This window comes from Lepisosteus platostomus, chromosome 11 (genome assembly GCF_059453375.1).
Source record: "Lepisosteus platostomus isolate fLepPlt1 chromosome 11, fLepPlt1.hap1, whole genome shotgun sequence".
In the NCBI taxonomy this organism is placed as follows: domain Eukaryota; kingdom Metazoa; phylum Chordata; class Actinopteri; order Semionotiformes; family Lepisosteidae; genus Lepisosteus; species Lepisosteus platostomus.
In genome coordinates this window covers 31,057,197-31,072,189 of record NC_142621.1, presented here as the reverse complement: position 1 = coordinate 31,072,189, position 14,993 = coordinate 31,057,197, and the positions used below count along the sequence as shown (strand labels likewise).

Here is a 14,993-nt window from a genome sequence, read left to right as displayed (position 1 = left end):
TCAAATGGATCACATTGACAAGACCTAGTATTCTGAATACACAGAGACCTCCATGAGCTCATGTTTATTTGCTTTGTGAAAAGTTTGTCTGAACTAGCTTGTGTGCACACAGGTCATTTATTTAGGCTCCCTGTTGACAAGCAGGCAGACTGTGCTGCCTTTCTGCAGAAATCTATTTCTGACACCCAGTTTCCAGGGAGCAGCCATCTGCACCAGCCCCAGCTAGGCCTCAGTGCTGTTGCTCCCACCAGGCAGCAGGAGGTGCTCTTTTGCAGAGGACACATTCCTTCACTGTGCAGCCTGCTGCCGAAGCCTGCTCTGCAACGCTCCTGCAGTCTTTAAAAAAAAGGCTTCCTCACTCTTTGCACTATTCAACAAAGTGCCTTTAAGGCAAGGTTAGCCCGGAGCACTTCCATAATCCTTTCGGTGAAATAGGCTTTATTGATTGCTCTGGTCTATTGTTCACATTCCTAGCATCCCCTCCTCCCCACCCCTTCCTATTCCCTCCCTCCAAGTTCAAGTTCATCCTAGTGTTACATCATGTCTGGTTGCTAGGGACAACCAGACAGCCCTCGACGTGACTATCATTAGCAAGGCCCAGCTCTGCCTCCACTCCACCCATGAGCCTGCCTCCTTCCCTGACGTCACCCAGGCCCTGCTGCAAACACACAGCAGTATTGATTCCGCCTAATTTATGACCCCACGCTCCTCACCCAGCTCTCTCTCTCACTTACCCCCCTGAGCTACTTTTCCATCACCCTCCTCTTCATTCTAGTCACCAGTCTAATTTATCCAACTTTGCCGGCAACTAGTGAAATTTAGACAATGGCTCAATTATAGCATTTCACTTCCTTTACATATCGCATGGGAAAACACTTAGGTAGCTCACCCCCCATCACCACCACACTCTTTCCCACCCAGCTCTTTGCAGCCCATTAACACTGCGTGAGATATTAGGGTGCTTCACCGAATAATAAAAAGGAGGCAGCAAGAGGAGCAAGGAGGGAGAACAGGGCAGGGGAGATAGGAGGAGAAACTGGAGGAAATAAAAAAGGAAAGACAGGATACTAACAGGCTCATAACAAAAAGCCTGAGATTCCTAGCCAGCCGCAGCCCAGCTCACGACTTGTTTAAATTCTATCACTTGCCACAAGCTCTGCAAGTAACTCTAAGGTTAGTTTTTAATCAATAGAAGTTGCTGACTCCGGATTTCTGTGCTGCGCACTGCAGTTTCCCGGTGTCTTTGTCTGACGCTTGGGCTTTCAAACTTTTCTCCCCTCCCCCTTGTCCTGAGCCGACTTTTAACAGGGATCTGCAGACAGAAGGAGCTGCTGTGTGCCTCCCCTGCGCCATGTCGACAGTGGGGTAATATTACAGCACCCCAGGGGTGCTCCTGGCTGTGCCAGACCTTTCATGCTGCAAAGACACTGAGATATGCATCACCCCCTCTCCAGCTATCTGCACTTGTACACCATGAACAAACCGTGTGTGTGGCTACAGTGCTGCTGAGGAGGCTACAAACTCAGAAAGGAGCCTGAATTCAGAGCCAAGCAAGATTTAACCCCTTCCCTCCCTGAACCTGTCAGCTTAGAAGTGGACACACTCATACATGTTAATATATAATGTTTCTTTTAAGGTCATAAAAAGTGACGGTGTTAAAAAAAACGGCAGTCGACCGTTCAACTCAACATGTTGATTTAAGCTCCAGAATACAAACTTTCTACTTTAAATTTCAACTCCATTCCTTTCACTCCATTACTTCTCTATAGAGCAGCTAACAGTTAACTGTACTCAGCAGAATTGGGACACAGACACACTCCTGGTAGCTTTCCAAGTATACCTGTGGTATACAACCAAAAGAGATAATCGTGTCCAAATGTAAATAAGTCATATATACTGTATGCTTTGCATAATAATGTTAATCAGCTAGTGCTTTTCCTTAATAGAAATTTTGTCATGATAGTCTGGCCTACTGTTTGAACGTGCTACATCACAGCTTTGTGTATCTTGGACAGCCATCTGTCCATGTGATCACATGACAGATCACATGGCCTCAGCTTTCATTTTTACGCTGACGATACTCAAATATACATCCATACCAAACTGACACTGATGTGGCTGTCTCTATTCTATCTAATTGCATCTCTGACATAAAAATTTGGATGACTCAAAACTTCCTTCATCTTAACTGTGACAAGACTGAAGTCATGCTTATTGGTACCCCCCATCAACTTCGCAAAGCCAGTCCTGTAACCCTGTCTGTAGATGGCTCTGTACTTGAGCTCCAATCAAAATTGAAAAACCTTGGGGTTATATTCGATTCTGGCTTAACATTCGACCCACATGTACAGCATACTGTCAAAACATCTTTTTTTCACCTTAGAAATATCGCAAGACTACGCCCTATGCTATCATTAACTGTGGCTGAAAAGCTGATCAACATATTTGTATTCTCTCGAATTGACTACTGCAATGCTCTGCTCCCTGGGGTATCTAAATCTACTCTGAACAAGCTGCAGTATGTCCAAAATTCAGCAGCCAGAATCCTGACCAGATCTAGTGCAAGTGTTCACATTACTCCTATCCTGGAGTCCTTGCACTGGCTTCCGGTCAAATTCCGCGTAGACTTTAAAATCCTCATGCTCACCTACAAGGCTTTACATGGCTTGGCACCTCAATACCTGTCTGAACTTTTATCGCCCTACTCCCCACCTCGCAACCTCCGCTCTTCAAATTCTGCCCTCCTTACTGTCCCCCAAGCCCGTCTACATTGTATGGGCGACAGGGCCTTCTCCTGCTATGCCCCCAAGCTCTGGAACTCCTTGCCCAAGGATATTAGAGAGTCACCTTCTCTAAACTCCTTCAAATCCAGACTCAAAACCCTCCTTTTCAGAAAAGCCTTTACTTAACTGGTTCCATTCTTCACCCCTCTGCTCTTCTTAATACCATCTTCCACGGTCTCCTCTATTGTTATTGTTGTATTGCTGTAATTATAATTGTGTCCTGTCTTGTGAAATTTTTCTTATTTATTGTTGTTGTCTTCTTATTTATTGTTATTGTCATCCTGTAAAGCGCTTTGAGAAGCCACCTTTAAAGGCGCTATATAAAATAAAGTTTATTATTATTATTATTATCTGGCAAAGAGAACAACAGTGTTTCACTAGCTGAGAAGTAAACAAGCACCCCTGAAAAAGAATGATGTGTCTATAGTCAAAGTGATCACATGAGAGACTGTTTACTTCTAAATGTCAAGCAACCATAATGGTAATGTTTTTTTGTTGTGTCTTGAAAGCAAAAGAATATTTAATTCCTGCACCGACCAGCTGAAAGAACTGAACCACTTCATTCTTGAGCCCAGAAGACTACGTAGGAATCTGACACAAACATTCACAAATCTTAAATGCAGTGACAAACTCAATACAGTGGACTTCTTTAGGGTCAACAGTGAAATAAGTCAGAGGACAGAAGTGAAAACTACACAAAAGTGCATTTAAAAAATGACAACAGACTCTTCTTTATCCAAAGGGGTGTGAGAGTCTGGAACAAGCTACCTATGTTGTTGTAGCTACCCTGGGTAGTTTGAAGAAATAGCGGGGTGAGATCTACTAATTAGTAAACGGGCTAGATGGACCATTGGCTTCTTCTTGTTTGTAATCGGTCTTATGTTCTTAATCACAAACGCATTAGAAAGACCACACTTCATCCATCTGGACTTCCTAGCCTCGTGCTTTTTCAGCCAGCTGATGACATCCCTCACAGCTGCAAAACCGAGATGTAAAAACCACAATCACGTCTCCTTCTGAATCTCGCTGTGGAGACGGCAGAAAGAAACAAATGCTCCCTTCCTGCGGTTTTGTGATTACACTCCCCGCTTGCCCAATCGAAACCAGACTCCATGCAGCCTGCTCTTTTAGTGTTTCAAGCAGCTGAACGCAGCATCAGCACTTTTAGCTTCATTACAGATGAAACATCTCATCTGCTTCAGGACTCTGACAACCGCCTCTCGACCTCTAGCTCTGTAAAGCACACAGAGCTCGAAGTTTCCTGAAAATGAGAGGGAAGTAGACTTACACCACATTACAATTTCAGTATGTGTATGTCTTGGTCCTTATCAAGGGTTTGTATGGAAGCTCAAAAGTAAATAAATAGAGGGCAACATATGCTTCAGTTTCTGTTTTCTTCAGCAGGACTGTGTCTTTACCTTTACAGCAGATTCCAGACCTCATGGTCTACATCTGTCCACTAACACTCAAACATCTAACAAAACCTTGTTAATCCATGGAGGTGAAATGCCATTGATGGTTCCTTTATGACACTGACATGCAAATGTGCTTTACATTTTCTGTAACTGAATCTGCAGTGCATTTCAAAACCTAACTGGGGCTGTGTCAGTCCTGTCTGAAAGAGCAGCCTTGCAGAGAATGGACTTCTCTCATCAGCAGTTAGGCCAGGCAGGTTGCTGCCTGCGTGAGGCAGATCTGCTAGTCTGGAAGTGCATTGGGCAGACTAAACCCAAATTGCTAATGGTTTGCAGAATATCCATTAGTCTGTCAGGAATGAAGAAGAAAGCAGCAATATTTCACAGCTGTAGTGTATCACTTGCTCACTCGGAACTTGTTGTGTTGATCTACATTAAAACGGTGCTTCAGACTGTCAGGATTAACAAGATGTAGAATAAGGAGCTAACACCACTTTATTTATTCTGTGCATTTCAGAAATGCATTAAAAATACAATCATGGGATAACATCCTTTCATTTTGTAACCGCTTTATCCAGTCCAGGGTTGCAGGGGTGCCAAAGCCTATCCTGGCATGCAACAGGAGCATAAGAGGATACACCCTTGATGGGACGCCAGAACTCCACAGGACATACAAAGACAAAAACGCACACACTCACACAAGAGCAAATTTTTCCAAAAGCCAATTAACCAACCACTAAGTCTTTGATCTGATTTGATCAGAGAATACCCACATGAACATGGAGAGAACATATAAACACCATGCAGAGAGCACCCCAGGTCTGGAATTGAACCCAGGGCCCCAACACTGCAAGGCGGCAATGCTAGTCACTGCACCACTGTGCCAACCAGCAGGACACCTTCCTCTGCCAGATGCTACAGGAGAAAATTGTCAGTGTACTATAAAGCAAACAAACATGGTGAATCTGAGCAGCATCTCTTCAGAACGGGTGGAAATTCTGATCATTACAGAAAGCCAGTGCAAGAGACCAAAGTAAATTCTCACACAGCATGACCAGCCCTGGCTGTAAATAGTTCGGTATACACTTAAAATGATAGCAGAGCAACACAGGTGTTATTCTGGCTCATGTAACATCATGGAAACAGTAACAACTGAATGTTTCCTTCCTATGAGAAGATTAGGACTTTGGCATAGTGGAGCATTAAAGAGTAGCCAGTGAGAATCTGGCTAAAAAAATGGTGTTGTACCATCATCAGCTGCCGCTGCTAACGGCAAAATGCCCATGAACTGTCCTCCTTTCTGTTGAAATCCAAATGAGTGTTTAAAAGCTTCTAAAGCTCCACAAAACTCAGCTGCTGGCTGTGTGGCTTTTGTCGCAGGGTGGTGCGGAAAGGAAAGTTTCTCCAGCAGCTGCAAGAGATCTGGGGGGGGGGCATCCCACGTACACTGCCTGCATTGCTCTCCAGTCGATAGCACTAATGCAATTTAAAAATGGTCAACGTAAAAGTCTTGTCAGGATGTGAATAATAGGATGGATAGAGGATGGGCCCACTGATCAATACTACGCAAGAATAGAAGGCTGCAGATTGGTTATCCCTATGCATCAGTGCCTTCACGAGACGGGAAGCACTTACGCATGTTTGTCCGAGCCTGTGTCATAACATCAAGAAGAGTCACTGAGTGACTGTGTGAGGAACTGTGGGACAGTGTAACTGGAACTGCACTGCTCATTGTTTGCATTCCTACCAGGGCCGGATTCTGGCCCTAGGCACTTTCACTCCGAAATGTGTAAAAAGAGGGGTAAACACCAGTTGAATTACATCGATTGACATGATGCACTTTAAACTATTGTTTAAACTATTATGTGCCAGCCACCTCCGCCCGTCTTTGACAGACAGAACTTGAAACTCCTCGAAGGGGTTACACACACACAGAGTAAGGACTGAGGAGGGTTACTTCAGTTTACAGTGGGTTTCAGTGGGTTACAAGGACAAAGCAGCAAACACTGACAACTATTTACAAGGGCTCTTAAACTCTTTATGCTATTTACACTGCCAGGTCAATCTCCGGTCGACACACTGACTTCAAGCCCAGCCCCATGGCCGCTGCCGCCAGCCTGCCTTGTGGGCGCATAGCTAAGGGGAGGTGCAGTTGCTAAAGCGACCGGTGCGGGCCGCTACACTATTCTAATGCTAAACCAGGAGATGGATGGAGTCCTGCGACAATCACTTCTAGTTTCTAGAACAGCCACTAGATAGTGTATGATTAAGAATTTGGAGCACCTAGAGAGTCGATCTCAAGCATGTTGTTTCAGCTCGTTTTTCGTTAGTCTCTACTGTTTCCCTCCTTCGTAGGCCCTAAAAATTTCAAAGGCCCTAGGCACTGTGCCTTGTTTCAAGGGTCTGAGTTATGAAACTCTTAGGATAAAATTAAATGCAGAAAAGGGCTAGGAACAACAACAAAATCCACGCATGCATATTATTTCAGGTTTGCAAGCATAAACACATTTTGCTATCTAGGCTTTTTTAACAAAAAAAACATCACCAAAGAAAATCTTAGATACCAATAAGGTCATGTAGGGACAGTAATATGATCGTGTTACGGTCCTCAGTTGGAGAGTTATTTTCTTTCCCCAATTGTCTTCTCCTTTTTCTCTGGGTGCTGCCAATTAATAAATTAAGCAAATGAGGCAGAAGCATTTAAAAGGGGAAAATGAGACTGCAAAAGGGAGGACACTGAGAAATGGGAGATGGTGAATGAAGTTAGTTGAGTGGTGTGTTTTAGGGATGGGGGAAGACATGTTGTGTGCTTTTCTTTTTGGTTTTTGGTTGGTTAGTTAGTGTAGATACAGGTAGGATGCAGAAGACTTTTTTTTTGGTCCGACCTCATTGTTAGACACAACCACCTTTTTTTTTCCAGTTCTAGCCTATCTAGTTGTTTTTTTTTAGTCAGTTAGTTTGTCAGGGTTTTTTTTCTTTTCTTTGTCTTTCCCCTCCCAAATGGAATACAAATGTGCACCTCTGCCTCGCTGAGTTTTTTTTTTTGGTATAATAAAGTTGATTTGTTTTCTCGGGAAACTCCGATCTCTCGGGCATTCTTTTGTGTTGCGACTTTTGGTAGGACCCTAGATGCATTTTTAAGGTCATAATTCAAACTTTATTATAATCCCCTAGGAGAAATTTGTTTTGTGCCCAGTACAACAATACAACATTACCATCACCAACAAAGAGGACAGGACAAACAAGATTTCAGGAGCACATCCTATGAAACCTATAATATAATACAATTATTTTATTATTAAAAATGATGTTACAGAGGTGATAGGCAGTTTCCTGGACCTACTGTAGTAGCCTGCTACACTGTAGTAGCACAAAGACATTTCCCATAATAAAGCAGTGTAAATTCACAGTGAAGGGGGTGAGCAATCACTGCATAATGCCGTAAAAAGCCTGACTGTCCATCACGAAAGACATACAGCATTTCTTTAAATGAAGTGCCAAGTTCCCTAAAACATTACTCAAAGTACGTAATGTTAAAAATATACAATGCACAAGCAAGACCTTGTTTAAAATATTGGGTTTAATTCCAGTCACAGAAACTCAAGGCTTTACTGTAAAAAGGACACTGCTGCCCAGGAAGGGGGACAAAGTAGAGCATCAGAAATAGTTCCTAATATCAAAGCAAAGTCACATACAGACAGAAACTGTTAAAAGTCCTCAAGACATTGACAAAGTCAACCAAGTCAACTGTGCTTCATGACCTACAATGAAAAAGGCCTCAGCACCACAAGTGAACACCGAGAGGTTAAGGAATGAGAACAGAGAGCAATAGAGAATGTCTGACAGCCTCACTATTCAATCTCATTCTCAGGAACCCTTTGGAAACACCTGAGATTATTGTTTAATTTAGCTACAAGAGATCACAAAAAAAAACACAGATTGAGTCAACAAAAGAGTCTTCTTTGTTTTGTGCCATTTTTGATGTTATGACCCTGTCCCTGGCCACATACTGTACTTTGTCTTTTTAAATGTGTCAACTGATTTGTGAAAAAAAAGTTCAAACAACCTGCAATACTATTCAAGCAAGTAAAGACCAGCATCCTGAATTAATGGAGTTGATCACATTGATTTTAACGTTCGGCTGATTTCAGTGTCAACAGATGTATGGAGTACATACTCACGTTCCTGGCTGAGAGGTTTATTGAAGTCTTTTAAGTACTGTGGAAGTTTATGCAGTATTACAACCTTGCTGTTTGGAATGGCGGCCTTCAGAGTTCAGGTGACAAATGTCTGTAGTAAATCTAACACGGTAAGAAATCAGACACTGACCAAGAGGACCTGTTCAAGACAAGGCAGTGAGGTGCTGGAATGTGCAGCCACAGAAAACAGGCCCCCTGGCAAGGAAACCGTACCTCCTGGATCAGTTTTGGAAAATTATACCTAAATTTAGGTTTTGTTTCAAATACAACATGCACCATTTCTGAGAAAAATAACAGGAAAAGTGTTTGCTAAACACGTAGGGCAATACACCTTCCTATGCAACAGATGGAGACTGTGCCAGTGTGGGTTTAAGAAGATCTGTCTGAGAATGGTTCCCAACACTCAAAAAACTAATATGGGCATTTTTAGTCAAAGGAAATCAGACTCTCAACAAAGGCACATTAAAGAAAAGTGCCTTTTAAAGTCTGCAGCTGTACAAGAGTATAGTGTAGCTAACTAACCTGTTATACTTAATGGTGTTATTAAGAGTTGATAATTCATTGCTACTGTATGTACAGTATTTCCATTAACATTCAAGTGAGATTATTACAAAAAACTGCTATTTTTAAAATACATTGCTTTGCAAAAGTATTCACACCCTTTCTATGGTGTCCCATTTTATGAAATTACAAATAATGTATGCACACATACACAGCTTTTTAAACTTTATATTTTATACCTGAACGCTTAAATTGTGGCAGCAATAACAGCCAAGAGTCTTTTTGGGTCTCTACCCACTTTGCACATTGGTAAAAAAAAGTTTGTTTCCCCTTTGCATCTTTTTTGCTCAAGATCTCTCACGTGGACAAGTAATTGTCAAGTCTTTCCACACATTTTCACCAGGATTCAAGTCAGGATCTTTGCTGGGCCACTCACTTTGTTTTTCTTAAACCACTCCAGTGTAGCTTCGTGCCTTGTGCCAAAGCTTGGGTCATCATCCTGCTATAAGGTGATTTTTTGTCTCAGTTTTAGGTCTAAAATATATTTTATTTTAAGACTTTCCTGTGCTTTTCTCTAGTCTTGACAAGCTTCCTAGTCTCTGCCAATGAGAAGCAGAACTATAACACAACTGTGGCATACAACTGTGCTTGACGGTAGGGATGGTGTTGATGAAGTGATGCACTATGTTGGGTGTGCATCACAGGAAACAATGCATTTAGATAATAAATTTACCATTTTTTACATTTTGCCAAAATGTCAAAAAAGATGTTTGTTGAATCATGTAGGTGCTTTGGTTGCAAATCCTACATACATATGATTTGAGATGTTTCTTTTCAGTCACATACTGTACATGTACTGTACTATACATCTTTGTAGAATGACTGGGATATTCTTTACCCAACAACATATTCTCTTATCTCAAGTATTGAACTCTGTAGATCTTTCAAAGTCACCGTTGGCCTCATGGTGGCATCTCAAACCAGTTTCATCCATGCCTCAACTTCACCCTGCTCCAAGAGATATCAAGATATCTTTAAAATGGTTTTATAGAATTCTGATCAGTGCCTTTCTACAACATTATCCCTAAATTGTTTTTGTGGGTTTTTCATGATTGAACCTCTGCTTGAACCTCAAGGCTTGGATAAGGGACCTTACAGAAACAGGCATGTTTATTCTGAGATCCTGTGAACCACTATTGTTGCACAGAGATACAGCCCACTCAACTAATTGTGTGGCTTGTTAAGGTAATTTTGTACAATTGAATTAATTTCTGTTTGCCACAGCAGAGAGATTAAATAATTATGCAATTATCATGCGTTTTCCATTTTTCTTTCATACTAATTATCTGTTTCTTTCTTTCTTTTGCATCCAGTAGGATGTGTATATAACAAATGTTAATTAATGCTTCAAAGTGCCATAACTGCAAGTTTTAAAGCAACAAATTGTGAAAACTGGCAAAGGTTTGAATTATGTTTGCATACCACTATAATCTGGGGACTTTAGTCCCCAAATCCGGAGAGTATGCCATATATATAGATATAAAATATATATGCACAAAAAATTAGAGAAATTTTATCTAGAAACACATCATGAGTTCCTGGTTTCTCACTACAGAGGCAAATAAATTAGATGTGTTACAGGCAGCCCAGCTGTGAATACAGACATACTGTACAGTATCAGCTTTTTCAGTAAAGAAAGGAAGACTCGACAAAGGGCTCTAAAGATGGCTTCTTTATCCTTAACAGCCTTATTGTCCTCTCTGAAAACCTCCAAGGTGAAACTTGCATTAAAGAAGAGAGAAAAGCCACCCACACCCACACGCACACACACTGCAAGACAGGATCTTCGCTGTTCCTTTAGCTCCCTGTCAATGGAACAAGTAATCTCATCATGATGAAAAGTGCTGACTCAGGGTTTCATAAAGTGCCTGCAGATGTGTGTCATCTCAAAGGAATTCGCCTCATGTAATGCAAACCAGCCCTGCACAGAGCCTGCTTATAAAACTCCGTTTAACCATTGCGAATATAGTCTGGCTTTACTGGTCTCAGAGGGACGTTAGTGGTGCTGGGTCAATTTCTACAGCACTAGACTTAAAGTGAAAGGGGGGAATTTTTCTTTCGAAAGACCTGCGGGGGTGAGACACAATCCAGACACCAGGGACAGTCTTCGCTTTCCTGTGCACCGTAAAAATACCCTCACAAACATGCTCACAGATTAAAATACAAACACATGAAGATGAATTTATCTGAAAACATGTAGAGGATATTCTTTTATACAGTCTCCTGTAGAGACATTTTCGGTATTACAGAGTTTACATTATTTGCAGAGGCTTAGTTTGGGTTGTGTGTGAATATTCTAGAAGGAAGCAAGTGCTTGAATTAGCATCTGTTTCAAGATAGTAAAGATGGCCACATGTTTGATAATCTCAACAACCTGGAAGTAAACAGAACCAAATAAAAAATGAATTACACAATTAAGAAAAAAACAGTCTCAGCAGTGCCCACTGCTGGCAGAAGGTGAAATGACAGCCTGAATATGCTGTACCCAGCTGATAATTGAGCATGAAAACACAGATCTAATAAAATACTTTGTAAGGTGGAATAAGACTCCTTCTTTCTTTTCCTTAATTTATAGCACCAAGAAAGGCTCTACTCCTGGTGTTTCTTTTCTTTTCTGTTCTGTACAAGTAATTTATTTTGAACACTGTGAAAATGTACTTGAATTTCTCAGTGGTCGCTGCACCTCAATCACAGACAGCAAACTTGGGATGGGTGGCTAAAATAAAGACTGGATGTGCAGGATACGTTTCATGCAGTACTATTTTGTGCATGAACGTCAAAGCCTGGCAAGTTCAGTCACTTTCATTTGAGTTTCAATCGCTTCATTAACAAACAGGTTAATTTTAAACAAAAGGAGCTGAGAGTGGCACGTCTCGCTGTGAGTCCTGCTCTTGCCCCGTGGCACGGCTCTCTCCTCATCAGTAAGCAGGGTGTGTGGAGGTCTCCTTTGCTAGTCTAAAGCAAACTGAATCCCATCTGCTGGCTGGCAGCCTCTCTCTTTGAGGGAACCCTCTCCCAGCAGTTGTGCTTTAACCCCCAGGCTCGGTGCCACACACCCCTTCATTAAGTCTGCTCTGTTCCCCTGCCCCCTTCCTGACTGCTGCCTTTCATCACGTTACCAGGCAGCATCCGGAGAATGTTTTACTGTTACAGTCCTGTCTCTTTCCTAAACTCTTGCTTAGCCGGACCTCATTTTTATCCTAATAACAAACAAAGTACTTTACGCTGTGCATTTAATTACTCATTGGGCTAGACCTTTATTATCTAATGGTTCGGCACTCTACAGTTTAGGTTCTGATTCTGATATGGTAACGTTGCAAGTGCTAACGCTCCTAGCGCTTGAAAGCCACAGGACTGCACCGAGATGCAAGTGTGAGTTTTGAATTCTTGTGTTTAAAGAAAATGCTGGGCTGGCGAACATGAAAAAGATCCCCTCCCTCTAGGTATGCTGTAGCTTTAATAAGAGTCCCGTCCATCCATTTTCTAACCGCTTCTTCTAATTCAATGTCATCGGGGAGCTGGAGGCTCCAATGGGTACAAGGCAGGGCAGACAGACACACACACACAAACCAGGGCCAGTTTTCCAAGAATGCCAGTTAACCCACCAGTATGTTTTTGGACTGTGGGAGGAAACCGGAGCACCCAAAGGAAACCCATACCATCACAGGGAGAGAATACAAACTCCACGCAGATACTTCACACCAGGTCAGGAATCGAATTCAAGACCCCAGTCCAGTGTGGCAGCAATGCTAACCACTGCTGACAATAAAAGAGTTATAATAGGAAACACTTATGTGCCACTTTAAACTTACTGGATTTTGTTGTGCAAAGGAAAGGGCAGTCACCATACATACTGATTTTTTCAACTAAAGCAAACATTTTTATATAGCAAACACCAGATTATAGTCAGGCAGTTTTTGGTGCCAACCTACAGTACTATCAGTTTGCAGTCAATGTATAGCCAACCTTTTTTGTGGTCATCCTGTTAACAATAATAAAGCGATATAGAACTAGAATGAAATCTAGATTCTGAGGCGTGATATTACTTGGTGATTACTCAAAACCATTTTCTTGTGTTTGCTGCTGCTCAACAGCTCATTACAGAAAACCACAGTATTTTATAATGTCTACAGAGCTCACAGCTTCAGTAATTGTTTACAGTCCAGGGTCCTGTCTTCAAATGACCATACTCCTTTTGTACAATGATTTAAATATACATAACTATACATCATCAACTTTTTTGTATTAAACCATAGTAAACTTTTATAAGGTTTAAAGATTTCCTTAGATCTGTTGCCTCGCCCATAAGTGGTGTATCACCTTGTTTAACAACCAGCTTTTCGTCTAAAAAGTACAGCAGGCATCAGGTGTAAGGTGTTTTTTAAAAAAATATTCTCTTACCAAATGCCATGATCAAATGTTTTTAAACTAAGAAGGAAATGTAATTTGTTCCAAAAAAAAAGCTTTAGGACTGTTTCGAGAGATTTCTCTCCATTTGACTCCAGACTGGGGTTACCGATACGAGACAGGCCTAGAAAGCATAAATACTGATGCCCGCGAATGAAAATGGTGCATTTTGGGAAACTGAGTATCTAATGCCTTGTGTAAAGTGCAAAATTAGACATTCCTGGATGTTGCTTCTCCTCCATACAGACAAGTTGCCAGTATGAACAGATAGGTAAGCCCAACTTTGCCTTTACAGGCAAACTACGGTTAGTCCTTTATTAAGGATTTAGTTTATTAAGCATTAGTTTAATGCTCATTAAACTAAGCATTAAGCTGCTGTATTCAGGTCCATTTACAGATCACAAAAGAATGCAGTGAACACTGTTGCATCTTTGAACCAATATCAAATTCCCCAAACCTCCAGCTAATCGTGATTTTAATACATACTTCGGGTCAGAAGCTGGATACCAATTTTTAATATAATCTTTTCTTTTGAAATGGCTCAAGGTTTGTCTGCAAGCTGCTCTTAAAAACATATCTTAATGCACAGCTTGAAACTTTAAAGGTGCAGCACTGTGTGTGTTCAGGGCCATAATGCAGCATGAACATAATAAAGCACAAACAGCACATAAAAGAAGTCTTTAATTGTTCATAGCCCTCCAGAAAACAAGGGGCCAGACAGTGCCAGAAGGGCTCCAGTAAAAGCCTGATCTTTTAAGGAGTTTGTTTTCACAATTATGAAAATAAATTTATTAGAAAGTGAATCCACTTCACAAATAATTAATCCTAGTCTCTGGTAAATCCTCTATGCTGGGTGTCACAGTGCCATGAAAAGAACCATACAAGTAACCTTTTTAACATCTGAACTAAATTTACTTAATATTTAGTTTCAAGCCAAGAACACCATGAACATTATTCTACTGATTTCCACACAACAACACAAGCGTGGGACGCACAGAAATTGTATTATAAAATTACACAAAGAAGGCAGATGTTTTCTCAGATGCAGTGTAAGGTCATATTTTTACAAAAGAGCATGTCAATGACACTACAAAATAGAGGGCACCTGTGAATAGACACAGCATGCACAAAAGCACTCAAGGCACCTTTAATTCCACACAAAATACTGGAAATACTGAGTAGCTTAAGAAATGTAGTGCTCTGTTCATGCATGTGTATTTTTTGAAAAACAAAGTATATAGATTTGGGATAATGATTCATTGTTCCATCAACCAGCTCCAGGATATTGATAACTAGAGAAAATCAGTGAAAATCAGTGCGCAGAGCCAGCAAGATGTTACAGTGAAACACGGTTTGTCAATGACAGGCCACTATCCAAGAGACCACGTGTCATGACACCCTGCCAAGATCGACACATCACCATACTCTCCTTTCATGGTCAGATTCCAGCTCCACTGCATCAGAAACACCAGGTTGTGACAACCTATGTACCCATAGGTCACCTGTGAAGTTGTGCCTAAACAGACTATTCAAACTATTCATCGATTCACAAGAATAAGCTAGAGTGATCCGGACCCTGGCTGAACATGCCAGCAATGGCCCGAGTGCTGAATCAAGTCTTTCTGTAG

The 14,993-nt window shown here is 41.4% G+C and overlaps 1 protein-coding gene across 13 annotated transcripts in view; it reads right to left on the bottom strand.

The window, feature by feature from the left end:
- nfia (nuclear factor I/A) overlaps positions 1-14,993 on the bottom strand; it is a 303,922-nt gene that overhangs the window by 12,568 nt on the left and 276,361 nt on the right. The gene's annotated exons all lie outside the window — the stretch shown is intronic.